This window comes from Podarcis liolepis (assembly GCF_965112155.1).
Source record: "Podarcis liolepis genome assembly, chromosome: 3".
NCBI lineage: Eukaryota > Metazoa > Chordata > Lepidosauria > Squamata > Lacertidae > Podarcis > Podarcis liolepis.
The window spans coordinates 98,454,986-98,466,492 of NC_139557.1; the positions used below are offsets into that span (position 1 = coordinate 98,454,986).

The 11,507-nt window shown below is 43.2% G+C and overlaps 1 protein-coding gene across 1 annotated transcript in view; it reads right to left on the bottom strand.

Moving 5' to 3' along the window:
- The window catches only part of ATF3 (activating transcription factor 3), a 40,698-nt gene extending 31,918 nt beyond the window's left edge, over window positions 1-8,780 (bottom strand). Inside the window, exon 1 of the mRNA XM_083494908.1 lies at window positions 8,504-8,780. The gene's annotated coding sequence lies outside the window, so the exon portion shown is untranslated. The remainder of the gene's footprint in view (window positions 1-8,503) is intronic.
- Window positions 8,781-11,507: the final 2,727 nt, after the last annotated feature.

Genomic DNA, 11,507 nt, shown 5'->3' on the forward strand with positions numbered 1-11,507 from the left:
CCTAACTAACAGGATCGGTGGTCAGGGATGATGGGAATTGTAGTCCCAGAACAGCTGGAGGGCCAAGTTTGGCCATGCCTGATCTACATTCTGAGGATCTCAAAAAATCTGCTATATTTTGGTAATATGCAGATTTATTTGAAAAAACTAGTTGAAAAATTAATTGGTTTAATGGAAGGTGATCAGTTCAGGCAGTTGACAGCCCTAATAAATATACATAAGTATATTGTATAAGTATAAATATACATCAGTTTGACATCTCTGCCATAGATGCTTTCGATAAAGGGTATTCCTGTCCTAGGAGAGGGTGCAACTTGCCCAGTTTGCAGGATGCAAAAAGATTCTGCAGGACAGTTCTAGTTAGCTCTTGGAGAATTCAAGGATAATTTGCTAAAGAAGAGCAGGTTTTAAAAGCATTTGTTATTATTATTTTCTTTCACCATATCCTTCATAAATAACTATAGCAATATTATCAACACAGTGGGGGTGTCTTTCAATAGTGGTTATGTGATAATCTGACACAGAATATAAAAGATGGCAGGAAATTGAGGATCAAGCGTGTCCTGAAATTTCACTTTTCCTCCAGTTTCAAAGGCTGGGAGAGGGAAATGGACTGCCTTAACTTTCAGTTTCCTGGGTGTTTTATAGCTTTGCCATGAACACGTCCAGATAGGAATGAAAGAAGTGTGTGTGGAAAATAAAACAAACACGAGTTGGGTTCTACATCTGAAGATGTAGGCTCTTTTCTCCTCCCCCCCCCCCAAAAAAAAGTGAGGGGACATGTGCATCTGCCCTGGTCCACAGCCTGAACTGATTAAACTGATGAAGCAGGGTGCAAGACTTTTGCCTACCTCAGCCTTGTAGTACCTTGATGGGGACAGTAATGTAGTTACCGTATTTTTCGCTCTATAAGACGCACCAGACCACAAGACGCACCTAGTTTTAGGAGGAGGAAAACAAGAAAAAAAATATTCTAAATCTCAGAAGCCAGAACAGCAAGAGAAATTGCTGCGCAGTGAAAGCAGCAATCCCTCTTGCTGTTCTGGCTTCTGGGATAGCTGCGCAGCCTGCATTCGCTCCATAAGACGCACACACATTTCCCCTTACTTTTCAGGAGGGAAAAAGTGAGTCTTATAAAGCAAAAAATACGGTATTTCCTTTATAAATCGCTTCCCATGAAACATCATGAAGCAGTTCACCATAAAATCAACCAGAAAACCATGTATAAAAACCATTTGAAATCCAATGCAGACTCCAGATAGCCATCTCCACTTGAAAATTATCCTTGTGATGTGAAATACAGCGCACTGTTCCCTAGAGCAGTGGCGGGTTTATGGTCCATGGTGTTTTCTACACAGCCCTTTTTTGAGGGGTGTGGGTAGGGCTATTCCTTCATTTAAATAAATGTGACTTCCATCCAAAAAATACAACAGAGCTAAATGCTTAAAAATGAGGTAATAACACAGATAATTCCTCCCCCCCCCATTAGATTATTAAACAGTTCCTTTTGCTTGTGATGAGACACATATAGAGAGAGGAAGAAAGAAAGGAATGTGTCAGCAGTTGCCACACAACACGTCGGCCTGCATGGCATCACAGCTTCTACAGTTTAATCGGGGAGTAGGAGACATTTGAGAGCGGACACAACGTAATAAATTCAAACACGAGAATTCATCAAGGGCAATTCATTGTCATGTTTCAAATATCTTCTCTCAGTTAATTATGTTAATGACTGGGGGGGGGGGATCATCCACCGCAAGTGGATATCTATAAATCCTCAACTGCCCTAGAGCTTCTGTGCCATGGGTTGGGCCGGCCTTCTCATCAGGCAGAGTGAGGCATCTGCCTCAGGTAGAGTATGTTGAGGATGGGGATGGAGACTTGATAGTCATCCTCCTGAGTGACCCCACCCATTCTCTTCTGTCGGAGGACCACCATGTGGCCTGCTCTGAGCATCCCACAGGAGGATATTGACCCATTACCAACCTTAAAGCATGATTCAGCTGCAACCTGGTCCACTTCAATACGCTGAATTTTTGTGTGAGGGAAGGGGTTTTGTCCTTCTGCAAGCACAACATCTTGTGCCATCCCTACAGGAGCCTTGCGCTGGTCAGCTTGGAGACATCTCTTGCTTTGTTAACAGCCTTGAAACCATGGGGGTGGCTACAGATGCTTGCCTCCAAGGAGCAAAAGCTGGGGATGATTTTAATCGGGGGAAATTGTGTTGGAAAAGGGATAAGCTGAACCTCCTTCTCATAGCACCATGATCTTAACTAGGGATGGGGGGAGAAATTCAGTTTCGTTTGCATTTAAAGGCAAATATTACGGTAAATCCAAACTTTCCGAACCAACCTGAGAACCAAACTTGCCATCATTCAAAGCTTGCCCTCCCCCGAATTTTGTGACATGTTTTCCTTGTCTCATGCAAATGTCTGAATGACAGAAGCAGCGCTCTTGTTTCTTTTAAAAGTTCTCTGCCAGGGTCTAAAGAACCTGGTTCTTTGTTTTCAAGGGCGTTTAAGGCTCCTGTTACTCACCAGTCGACTCCCCCCTTGCTTCGAAAACTGGGTTTGAAACTGAAAGGAGTTTTGAAAGCAGTTTGTATTGTGATCATGGCATTGAGGGGGAACATCCTTTGTTTAAGAGAAAATAGTATTAAAACCCCACTTGGCACAAACGAATTCTCCTTTTGACTCTCCTAGCAGCGCAGTCCTACGCATGTTTTACTACAAAGTCAGCTCCACTATGTACAATAGGTCTTGCTCCCTCCTGGGGGTGCATTTAGGATTGCAGTATTAATCCCCATCACTTTGACCCATATATTTTAAAAGGCAGCTTGGTTGCCCTCCTGCTTACTGCCGTCTTTTATATATTTCTCAGCTATCATCATCATCATTATTCATTATGAATAATAGTGATTTTTCTAGCACCTGTAATTTGTAGGGAGCTTTTCGACCTTTCTTATCTTCGGCTCGGTTTAATTGTAGCTGCGTATTATTGTATGTGGTGTTTTTGCTTTGTGTGGGAGCAATTAAACCAAAAAGAACAAGGTAAAGAAATGCCATAAAATTATTTGCAAATTAAAAGCGTGACAAATGTTTTCCAGTTTATGATAGCATAATAAGCAGAATGGTCACCAAGCACTGGTACATATTTGAAAAATGATACCCAGTCTTGCTTCTGTTAGTTTAAACCAGGGAACCAGGCAGAGGGTCTTCTCGGTAGTGGCACCCGCCCTGTGGAATGCCCTCTCACCAGATGTCAAAGAAATAAACAACTATCTGACTTTTAGAAGACATCTGAAGGCAGCCCTGTTTAGGGGAATTTTAAATGTTTGATCTTTTACTGTGTTTTTAATATCCTGTTGGAAGCCGCCCAGGGTGGCTGGGGAAACCCAGCCAGATGGGTGGGGCATTATTATGATGATTAATAATAATAATTACAAAGATGAAACTGGAGAAAAGGATATTAAAATGCATCTGCATATGTGCTGGACTCAGCCTACAATTTTCCATAGCTATGCAAAGCAGGATGTGTTGTTTTCAGGATCCCACATTTTAGTACTTCCTCAAGTGCCCCAGAATTGTCTCCCATCTGAGAGCTGGCAAGCAGCGGTGGCAGCAATTAGTGGATAATTTAGAGGGGTGCAGCTGGCCTACTTTGCAGGGCAGTTGTGCAACAGCTGCACAAGGAAGAGTGTAAGCTCATACCAATAACAAACTTAGTTGGTCTCTAAGGTGCTACTGGAAGGGGGGAAATTATTTTGTTTTGACTACAGCAGACCAACATGGCTACCTACCTGTAACTGTTCTCATTTGCGTGAGAGAGGGTTACAGAAGTGCTTCCTCACCCCAAGATCTTATGGATTAGGAGAGGAGAAAAATGTGAGGCCCAAGGCTATAATTACTATGACTACACCAGGATTCTGGTTCTTGCACTCTAGATTTCAATTCTGTCCATAAGTTTTGAACACAGATAGTTTTACTGTATATCAAGGCTTCCATTCTCCAGCTGCTAAACTAGCAACTGGTGTTTACTTTGGGCAGCTGATATGTACTTGTCTCTGATACATACACACACACACACTCTCTCTCTCTTAGTTTGCGCATTACTCATAGTTTGAAAATCACTTTTGACTCCTGTAACGTAATTATGTTAATGTCAACTGAGTCACACAGAAACAGAAAGCTCTGTACATCAAGACTTGGTGTCGGTTTCTGAATACAGTGTACTCCTGTACACAGGAGGAGGGGACAAAATTGCCGGATTGTGAAAGTCATGCTAAATTACAAGCCGTGGCTCAGAGGGAAGGTTAATTTTAATTCAGGTTCACTGCAATTACCATTTTGAAAGGAAGCTCAAGCAACTTTTTCCCACTGGAGGTAGATCGATTAAACAGCAGGGAAAGTTGGGACGCCTCCACCTTCTTGCCAAGCGATATTTGCAGAATAGGGTTCACAAACTGGCAAAGATAGGTACTGTATGCTTAAGCCCACGGATTTCAACAAGCAGAAGCCTGTCCAACTCTAGACTGCAATGTGGCTACACAGGCAGGACTATTCTTCATAATCAGCTATTGGTGCTGAGCAACACATTTCAATCCTAGGCACACTTACCTGGGAGGAACTCCCAAATAATGGAGCTTATTTCTGAGTAGACATGTGTAGGATTTCACTGCACAGCAATGTATTAATTTAAACTAAACCTATTAATGTCAAGTAGTAGTTTAATGTCAAGTAGCTGGCTTTAGAAGATCTCTGAAATGTGCTAGACTGTTTTTTGGTTCTGTAGTACAGTAAGCCTGCAACTTACGCAGGGTTCTGGGGATCGTGCCTGAAGGCAAAACCGCCTAAAGTAAACACACACTGGGTGCAGTGGTTGGTGGAATTGTCAAATTCTTTTTTTCCTGGACACCCAACCCCTTTTCCATTTTTGGTTTTTTTATTTTGGGCAAGTGTGGAAAGCTGAATTCATCCATTACAGGGGCACAAGTTGTGGGCTTACAGCACGTTCTCCTCAGAAGGAAAATGAACATGTAAGGGTTGGTGTGTCTGGAGAAGTGGTGCGTATGAAACCCCATTATTTAAACTACAGTATCCTGTGGAATAGGTTGTCCCAGTAAATTGACCTATTTCTGAGTCACACGGTGTCAGTACTTTCTTTTTCTTTTAAATTGGTTTTTGTTAAAGATTTTCTGTGACACAAAGAAAACAAATAAACAAGGAAAATTGCATACAGCGTCTCCACTTTCAATTCCTAGAGTCATACAAATAAAGCATACTGCAACGAAGCTCTGGACCCTCTAATCTCTCACAATATAGGGCTGCCATATGTCAGAAACAGGGTCCGGGCAAAAATCGCTAAAATGTCCAGGAAAATCAGATATGTAGATTTTGGTGAATTTCCTAAAAGCTCAACAACTTTGGTGTCTGGATTTTCACTTTTTGAAATACGGCAACCCTTTCACAATGCCAATAAAAATAAATAACTATATAAAGGACCTACACATGAGACGCTGACACAAAAACCCTGCACAGACACTATGCAACAGAATGAAAAGATCATTATCCCATCTCCTGCAACCCTTTCCCTCCCTCCCTCTCTCCCCTCTCTTTCCCCCCAATGTCCATGGCAATACCGAACATAAATGCACAGTGTCCATACTTTTAAGGCAAAGACCTTTTCAGACCAATAGTTCCCTTCACAAACACACAGATAAACATGTCATGTTGTTGTTGTTGTTGGCGGTGGTAAGCAAGTACATATTTTCTACATACAGAGATGGGTGTGTTAGCACAGTGGTACCTCGGGTTACAGACTCTTCAGGTTACAGACTCTGCTAACCCATAAATAGTACCTCAGGTTAAGAACTTTGCTTCAGGATGAGAACAGAAATCGTTCAGCGGCAGCGGGAAGCCCCATTAGTTAAAGTGGTACCTCAGGTTAAGAACAGTTTCAGGTTAAGAACGGACCTCCGGAAAAAATTACCGTATTTTTTGCACCATAACACTCACTTTTTTCCTCCTAGAAAGTAAGGGGAAATGTCTGTGCGTGTTATGGAGGGAATGCCTATGGGTGGCATGCCTACGGATTTTCCTCCTCTAAAAACTACGTGCGTGTTATGGTCGGGTGTGTGTTATAGAGCGAAAAATACGGTAAGTTCTTAACCCGAGGTACCACTGTACATGTAGGAACTAGCCTCCTGCACAAAAGTAGGATTTACATTCACTGCTCCGCCTACTTTTGTTTCCAGCCCTAATCACCACTGGCATGTGGCCCCCAGAAGGCTGACAAGAAAGGAATGCGGCCCTTCAGCTGAAAAAAAGTTCCTCTCTAAATGTAATAGCCATGAGGGTTGCCAGGCAGGATCAAAGCAGCAGAATCAGATTGGGAGATTTCTACCTGGCCCTACCACTCTGTTGGCAACTAAAAATCTCTTCATCTCCCCGCCTACTGTTTGCATCAGGAAGGTGTCCTCCATTGGCACCAAAGGGTGTGTCCTTCCCTATGCAAACAGCAGTTGGGGGGGGGAGGAATTTTAAATAGGGCATTGGGAAGGAAAGAGCTAAGCTCCCCCTCCGGACACACCGAGCTGTGCTTCAATTTCACTTGTCCATATACGTCAGATCTAAAACAACAGACTGTAACATGTTGAATGAGTAGCATTCTCCCTTACTGACAGATTCAGAAGAATAGTCATGTCTGCCAAACATAAATGACTTAAGGTATGTTCATTATTAGTGGCTTGAAGCAAAATAAGGTCATTCTCTCCCTCTCAAGTCTTGGTTGCCATAGATCATGACCACACATCTCAAATTGGTCGCAATTAGACCATGCCAAGTCACAAAACGCACCTGGAGCCCCGGGAATTTTTAACACTGCAGAGAGAGCGAGGATGCTGTCACTGAAAGTGAGGGACATTTTGGGTTTCCTTGCCCCTGCAACACGCAAACCCCAAACACCTATTTGGTAAGCTGCCACCTGACTTGCATGCTCATCTGTACCTATGCAATGGCCATTACGGTTTTCCTCATTTATTTTTATCCCACCATTCTCCAAGGAGAGCAACATGTTGTATATGGCTCTCTCCCTCCTCGTTTAATCCCCACAACAACCCTGCGAAGTAGGTTAGGCCGAGAGGCAGTGATTGGTCAAGATCACCCAGTGAACTTCTTGGCCAAGTGGGGATTTGAACCCTGGTCTTCTACATCCTTGCCTGGCACTTTAACCACTGTACCACACTGCCTCTGTTCACAGTCCTGCAGATTCCCCCACATTGTTTTCTAATCAGATTGAAGCTGGTTTGAGGAAGGAACATGTCCAGCAGCAGTATTTGTCACGGAACCATAGGATCAATATGGATTGTGGCTGTTGTGCGACGGCCGCGTTGAAAATTAGCAGTGGGAGCACACTGGATGTGGAGTACAGTGGACACCTGAGTTGCGAACGTGATCCGTGCGGAATGCACATTCGCAACCTGCAGCGTTCGCAACCCGCAGCGACGCATCTGCACATGTGCAAAGCGTAATTTAGCGCTTCTGCGCATGAGTGACTGCCGCAACCCGGAAGTAACCTGTTCCAGTACTTCCAGGTATCGGTGGTCCGTAACCCACAAAAACGTAACCTGAAGCGTCTGTAACCTGAGCTTTGACTAATTGGAAAGGTGAGCATACCCATACAGAGATTTAAGAATGTGCTTCACTCGCTGCCACCAAAATCAGTGGTCCTTTTCACAAATTTCCGTAGGCTGAAATCCTAGACACACTTATTGGAGGGTACACACCATACATTTGAAGCACAGGACTTGCTCCAAAGAATCCTGGGAACCGTAGTTTGCCAAGGGTGCTTGGAATTGCAGCTCTATGAAGTGTACGCTACAGTTCCCAGGTTTCTCTGGGGAAGCCATGTGCTTCAAATGAATGGTGTGTACACAGCCTAAGCTCCATTAGGCATAAGACTGCACACTAGAAATCTCTGTTCTCAACTGTGACACAGCTCAGATACAGAATATGTCTATTTGGTATTGGTGAAATAGCGGCATGCATATGTTCAGTGATATTTAGTTACCCCAAAAAAGCTCATTGATTTGGAAACTCCCTCCAGAGCATAAATTCCCACCCACCCACAGCAAAATATTGATGCCCTGACACAAAGAAACATTGAACAAAAGCAAATTAAGCCACTTCAGATATGTGGAAACTGTTGACCTTCACAGGTCCTGGGTGACACCCCCAGATGAATCTCGTGAATGCCCCTCCAAAACGCACGCGAGATACCCTCGTGAATATAGCTTTACAATCTAAACATGACCATCAGTGCTCATTTGCTAATTTCAGGAAAGGGGGGCAGGGGGGAAATGTCTATTTTCAGGCATTTGCAAAAGTAATCTGTGATGTTTCAACATTCAATGTTCACCGTTAACAGTCCCAAGCACTGTTCTCACACACACACACACACACACACACACACACACACACGTTTACATGGATGTATATAGTATTACCTGGGAAAGTTGAGAGATGAGCCAGTTCCAGACCTGAAGCAGCCCTGGGTCTCTGGGAAAGCTGAGCTTCTCTCTTTTAGCCCGACTCCTCATCTCTCTTTCAAACCTCTCCATCTGCTCCCTTAGCCAGAACCTCAGTTAATGACCTAAATCTCCTTTGCCCCCCAGGCACCCCCCAAGTAACCAACTGTTGTTACTAAATTAGGTGGGAATATGAAATCATAGCATAGGTGACTAATATGCGCCCTATAATTCTCCACTACCCATGATCTAAATATGAAGCAACCGCATCATCTCGACCTTACCAGTGCGTGAGGGGCTGTATTTCACAGTGATGCCCTTTGCTCAAAAGATAACCTACTAGGGACAACATCTCTCGTTCGAAACCGGTGAGACTGACATGAGTTCTAAATATTTTTGTGTGATCCTTTGCTCCTCTAACTGTACTTAAATCATTTTCTGCTTTTTAGTGTGTGGAAATTTACAGCCAGTGGCTCTTCCTTTACAATACAAAGACATGTCAAAAACAGCATTTAAAAAAAAAAAACGGGGGGAGGGGGAATCACAATGTTTAGAAAAGAAAAAGTCATGTTCAATTACCAAACTAGTGATAAGGAAGTTATTCTTAAATAAGTGAGTTATGAAAGAGGCAGTGTGGTGTAGTGGTTAGAATGTTGAATCCTTAGGAACAGGAAGACATGAGTTCAAAGCCCCACAATCATGAGGTTCTCTATGTGATTTTGGACAAGCCAACTTACTCTGTCTAACCTACCTCTCAGGGTTGTTGTTGTTGTGATGATGGAAGGGTGGGTGGGGAGGAAGAACCATATATGCCTCTCTGAACTCCCTGAAGGAAGAATGGGATATAAACAGTAATAAATCATAGAATCGTAGAGTTGGAAGGGACCCAAGGGTCATCTAGTCCAACCCCCCTGCAATGCAGCAATCTCAGCTAAAGCATCCGTGACAGATGGATGCAATACAAACAATTCTGATTGTATTTTTAACACTTAAGTTTCCAGAATCGGGAATGTCAATATTACATGTGGTTGTTGTGGTGTCTTCTTCTTCTGTTGCTCATCAGCATCTGGTATTCAGTGACCTGTCGTCTGAACATGTTGCACAGAGTCATCACAACAAGAATTGTCCCTGAATTTGTCTAGCCAGTTTGAAAAGTCCTCTAAGCTTATGACCAGTACAAGAGGGAAGGCTCACCTGGCAGTGGAACGGTCATTGCACACCTTCAGGCACCAGGCAAAAGCATTCTGTTAATCAGGCCTTTGGCTTTTAACTACCTATGACATTTTTGCCCCAGTGGGATGTTTCAACCTATTTTGTGTGTATGTGTATGCCTGGTTTTAATGAATGTGTTTGTTTTTTTGCTTAAAATATCGTAAGTCACTTTGAGTTGCCATGGCAAAACAGTGACTTATTATTTTTATTCTTAATGTGGCAGCCAATCCCATAAAACAGGGATGGGAAACCTGTGGCTCTTGAGATGTCGGGTTCCAATTCCCATCATCCCCAGCCAGCTTGACCAATGGTCAGGGATTATGGGAGCTCTAGCTCAAAAACATCTGGAAGGTCACAGTTAATTAACTATATGCTGTGTGAAACAAAGTTTTTTAACAGCAGCATATAAACAGAAAAGCATCAGTTTGGGCTAGTCGAGAGGCCTTTGGGTTTTCTACTCATATGCAGCAAAGCATGCTTATTTATTATGGTTATATCCTATCTTTATTCCAAGGATTTTAGGGAGTATTTTCCCTCATGCTCAGTCCTCATAACCACCCTATGAGGTAGATTAGGCTGAGCAATATGGAGTGGCTGGACCAAGGATGTCCAGTAAGCTTCATGGCTGAATAGGGAGTTGATCCCGTGTCTTCCTGGTCCATGTCCACCACACTAACCGCTGCACAAGAGTAACACTGGACTTAGGTGCCCCATGGGATTCTCTACTGCAAACGTCTGTGACACATTTGATTTCAACCATATTATATAAGCAAGCCCTTGAGTGGTTACACACACAATCCAGCATGACCAATGTATTCTTGGCATCATTCCCAATGTCAGTGGAGTTTTTGAGTTATTACGGAATGACGGTTACAACTTCATCTACGTTGGACAATATTGCTTTCCTCTCACACACCACAGAATTACAGTGTGGGATAGGCACACAAATTCCATTTTAATTCAAATGGCCCTCATAAAATGAGAATGCAAGGGATCACATAATATGGATCTTAGGCTGGCTGTTCAGATACCTCCAACTGGTATGAAGAACACTGTTATCAGAAAATGTAACAGGCTTTTTAGAAGTTAACACTAACCAATGTAGTTTACAGCACAATCCTATACGAGTCTACTCAGAAGTAAGTCCCAAGGAATTCAATGGACCTTACTCTCAAGTAAGTGGATATAGGATTCTAGCCTTAGACTACAAACAACAATTTGTGTTCCAGACAAACTATGGTTCCTATCATTTCCCCTTTCTTCTGCCTTCCCTGAGAACTCCCGTATACTATCACATTAACAATTATTTATATGCTGTCAGACTATTGGTGAATCTGGTTCAGTACGAACTACTTTGATTGGCAGCAGCTCTCCAAGGTTTCAGGTACAAGCTTTTCCGAGTCCTACCTGAGGACACCAAGGACTGAATCTGAGACCTTCTGTATGCTAGACAGATGTTGGACCACTGAGCTACAGTCCTTCCCCTCTGAGGGTGGCAAGGCAACACCCCAAGCCATGGTTTGTTGGTTTGGGTTTCACATCAAACCATAGTATTCCCAAAGGGTGGAGTACAAAACAGTTTCAAACCATGGTTTCAGATCCTAGTTTGATTGCTGCATTTGCAACCTTATGGTGGAAGGTGCTTAAGAGCTTCCAAGTAGAGAACAGGCCTGGGAGTGTGGGGATCTGTGGACTTCCAGATATTTTGGCCTCCACATCTCTCTCGGCATGCCCAATGGTCAGGGAACTGTAGTCTAGGAACATCTGGAGG